Here is a 4,539-nt window from a genome sequence, read left to right as displayed (position 1 = left end):
TATGGCAAGTTTTGTGCAAAAGGAAAACAATGTAGTACATTGTTTACCAATGACTTGTCATAAGCAAGTGGAAAAATACGACAACAGGAGCATGTCTGTAAATATTTGTGAAATAAACATTCCATAATGGTCAACCAAAATAACATCATAAATGATAAAAGCATATGCCTTAATACAGACTTCAAGATTAAAATGATGTGCTCTGTAAAAAATAAACATCCTTTAATCTGTGCATGGTACCAGCTGTTTAACGAATTCATTAAACAAACTAATAAAACAAAGACAGAATAATAACAAACCAGGAGGCCGCTAATTATAAAAAATAAAATTAAAAAAGTAACGGCCAAGAAAATTAAACAGTTTGAATTTTCAAATAATATTTATTTCAGCGATATCGTTAATACATTATTTTTTTTTTATTTGCTGACGATTTAAATCAAATTTGTATCTGGTTATTTTATATATCATAGTAACTTTGCCAGCCCGGTATACAGTAAACTACTACAAACTAGATATAGGAAGATGTGGTATGAGTGCCAATGAGACAACTGTCCATCAAAGTTACAATTTATAAGTAAACCAGCATAGGTCAAGGTACGGCCTTTGCTCACACTGAACAGCAAACTCTAAAGGGCTCTAAAAATCCTTTTTTCTAAAATATGCGTTACTTAAAATAGCAGTGCCATAATTCATCGCCGGACTCGGCCAGTACAGCGCATTTGGTCCATCTTCAGGATAATATGTCACATCTTCCTTTAAACCACCCGCAAATTGTTGCCAGGGAAATATCTTTATCTTGAATGGTGTTCAAATCTATGGGTTTCGCCATCGTTATCTGTGGCGAAAATGTAATATGGCAGTATATTCAATTGTGACGTTATATGGTACCCTTTCCACAAGATCTGCCATAGATTTGGAGTAAACAAAAATCTGCCATAGATTTGAGTTGTTTGGCGTTTGTAACGTCACATTTGCCATAGATTAGGAATCTGCCACAGATTTGGAACCCGCTATAGATTTGAGTCCTACATAGATGTTGACCTTCATTGCCTTTGATGGTATTTTGAATTCCCTGTTGACCGAAAATAGTTCCTTTTGTGAATATGAGTTGACTGTAATTGGCTTTTATGTTTAGTTTCAGTGAGTTTGCTGCCAGGTTTAAGAGTAATCATTAATAGTTCCTTATCTTGTTTGAATTTTTTTACACTATAATCTTTGTGTCTTTCATATATATTGCTACACAATGTCAAACATAACTGTGACCTGTATTTTCTAACATTTAGTTTGGTCTCTGGTGGAAATATGTCTCATTGACAATCATACCACATCTCCCTTATTTTATATTGAAACAGTTCCAAGAAAATAAAAGCTACAAATATCATTCTATTTAACATATAAAATTTCTGAGAAAGGCAATTCTGTGCTTTGGATATATGGTATGTTAATTCTAGACAATAAATTCAACTTAAACTTTCACATAGGCAGTTGATTTTTATGTGAGCCTGTCTGTTTTATTTAAATGGTTGACAATATTTCATTTATCCATTTCATATCCTTGTGACATTAAAATATTCTCAGCATACATGTAACATGACATAGTCACACATACTTCTTATATTTGTAAATACAAATGTACTATATATATGATAACATGTCTAATAACATCTTGACTTGGTTAAAAGAGTTCTTTGATTCTATGAAAAGGAATGCTTTCCTTTTTTACATGCAATTTTATGATCTGGGGTGTCTTCTGTACAGCTACATTTTTTTCCTGGTAATAATTGCATGCTGCCACTAATATCCAGACCTGGTATTGTTCTTTTTTCTATTCGTTGATGCTCTTGTTAACAGTTTTCAAATTTTCAACATATTTTTTGGCACGTGTAACTCTTTTTTACCTACAAAAGAGAAGAATCATATAGATAATCAGATAATATAAATCAAGAATAAAACAAAATGTTATTATATAAGGTTTAAAAGATCATTAGCATATACAGAAATAGTCATCAGAGGGGGCCTTCTCTTGTCATTATTCAGTGATTCCTTGTATAATCAACTAAATTCTTCACACAAAAAGGGGGGGGGGGGGTCAGTCCACTGCCCCCTAAATCTGCCTCTGAAGATACGATTTTCTTGTAACTGATGATTCATTTTAATATCAATTGTATTTTCAACAGGAGAAAACACTCCAATAAAATTGTGATTTTTTAGAAGTATGATATTGTAATTAAGATGAGTAATGTACTATCATGACTATTAACAAACCATCTTTTACACTTGCCTTGCTTTATACCCAAATTACTTTAACTGAAATATTGAACTCTAATAAATGTTTTTATACTCACTGATAAGCTGATCATTTCTAATAATTATATCATGTACATACACAATTTACTTACACCTTATATTCAAAGCAGTCAATGTATGTTCATATTTCTCTCTCTTTCCATTTCAAATACCTCTGCAAACTGAACAGCATCTGCAACACTCAAAATCTAAAGTTTGAAGAAAAAAAAGCTTAGTGCAATGATATCAAACATGTATGTCAAAACAGCAAAGATGATTAATATAAGAGATGTTTCATTTTGCACACATACATGTAAGATCATGTAACCCAAGAGGAAACTCCTTTCAAAGCAGCTATATTATTTAATGTTTTATTGCATGAAATACAAAATAGTGATAATGAGACGCAATGGTATTTTATACCATTGTCCCAGGTTAGGGGGGGGGGATCCCGCTAACATGTTTGACCCAGCCACTATATGCATGTATGTGCCACAGTGTCTGTCCCAATTAAGCCAGGAGCCTGTAATTCAGTGGTTGTCGTTTGTTTATGTGTTACATACATTTATTTGTTTTTCGTTCATTTTTTAGAATAAATAAGGCCATAATTTTTTTCTTTGAGTTTTTTACATTGTCATTTCAGGATGGGCTTTGCTCATTGTTGGAGGCTGTACAGTGACCTACAATGTATAGTTGTTAATTTCTGTGTAATTTTGGTCTCTTGTTGAGAGTTGTCTTCTTGGCAATCATACATGTACCACATCTTCCCTTTTTTTTTTTATATATACTGAATAACCTTAACATTCTAAAAAACCTGGTGAGTCACTCAAGTAGAGTGCACAATTAGAAGATGTACTTGAATTGGTTCATATTTATATTTGTTGTAACCAGTATTTTGATCTATATGTATAAACTTGTACTATAAAAGAAATCAATGCATGCTGGTCAAATATTAGAGAACAAGCTGTGGCTGAGCCAGAACTTTTCCTTTAGGGGGGGGGGGGGGGGGGTACTCCAGTCATGCTTCAGCTTCAGTGATTCACTATAAAATCAACCAAAATTTTCCCATAAAAGGGTTGGTATCTAGCTAACATGTTTAACCCGCCATATTCTGTATGTATATGTGCCTTTCCCAAGTCAGGAGTCTGCAATTCATTGGATGTCGTTTGTTGATGCTTTTGTCATTGTTGTAGGATGTACAATACTACATGTATATTGAGATATAGAAATGTTTCTGTGTCATTGTAGAGAGGTGTCTCATTGGCAATCCTACCACATCTTTGGTTGCCTTTATAAAATTAGCAAAAATGCTTACCATGTGCAATACAACAATTTAAAAATGACCTACGCTAGTAATTAAACAATGACTGAGAGTACAAACATGGTACATTTTTGTGAAAAAAATACATGTTTATATTATGTATATCAACCAATGTAAATTATATAAAATTTTAGGATGTTGTTCACTTACATTCTGCCAACACTTGAAGTAGGAACTATATCTTGGATTCGTCATGACTGTGTGGTAAATATTTTCTGACGTGGTGTTTGATTAGCATAACAATAGAACAACAACAAAGTAAGCATGCAACTGCAAACTCGTTATTTTGGTGTTTGATTTCATTTTCGTCTTCCAATATCGAGAAGTACAACTTTAAACACTATGTGTACATGATATTATGTAAATAAAATGAATAGTTAAACTTTATGTGCCATTTTCTTGAAAAAAGTTGAAATCGCAAGTACCTTGCGATTTCCTTTCAATTATTTTCTATAGCACAACTTTTTGATGGTCTGATTTAGATAGTTATTTCGGTGCGATTATTATTGTCATATAGATAGATCGAAAGCTCATGTTCACAAAATATTATGTGGCTGACTTACTTGTCATTCTGATATGTACGATCCGCTAAATCAACCTTTTCGTAAACAGAAAAAAGACATTTCTTAGCATCAAGATGGCGCTTCCATTAGAGTAATAGAGTCGTTTCCCCTGACTGGTTGTGTACAGTTGGTACACAAAGGAAATCAGTATAGATAGGGGAGAGTAACAAGAGATTTATGTTTTTCTTTTCTTTCCATTTTACTACTCCAACATAGGATAATCTCAAATCCTTACATTTCTACTATTACAAAAAAAAGAATTTCAACTTTCACATTCTATTATAGTAAAGTTAAACAAACAATCTAAGTGTTTTATAACAACTGAATTTACAAATACAGAGTTTTGTACTTTGATTCAATATCAATTTT

At 32.5% G+C, this 4,539-nt stretch overlaps 1 long non-coding RNA gene across 1 annotated transcript; it reads right to left on the bottom strand.

Annotated features, from left to right (window-relative positions):
• Window positions 1–1,459: 1,459 nt before the first annotated feature.
• On the bottom strand, window positions 1,460–4,312 carry LOC134707986 (uncharacterized). The gene is made up of 3 exons (XR_010105790.1): window positions 4,171–4,312; window positions 2,400–2,495; window positions 1,460–1,898 (listed from the first exon to the last, which is right to left on the bottom strand). It is a non-coding gene; the product is annotated as an uncharacterized LOC134707986 (long non-coding RNA).
• Window positions 4,313–4,539: the final 227 nt, after the last annotated feature.

This window comes from Mytilus trossulus, chromosome 2, assembly GCF_036588685.1.
Source record: "Mytilus trossulus isolate FHL-02 chromosome 2, PNRI_Mtr1.1.1.hap1, whole genome shotgun sequence".
Taxonomy (NCBI): Eukaryota; Metazoa; Mollusca; class Bivalvia; order Mytilida; family Mytilidae; genus Mytilus; species Mytilus trossulus.
Note: the sequence above shows the minus strand (reverse complement) of the source record. Positions and strands in the feature narration are given on the sequence as shown.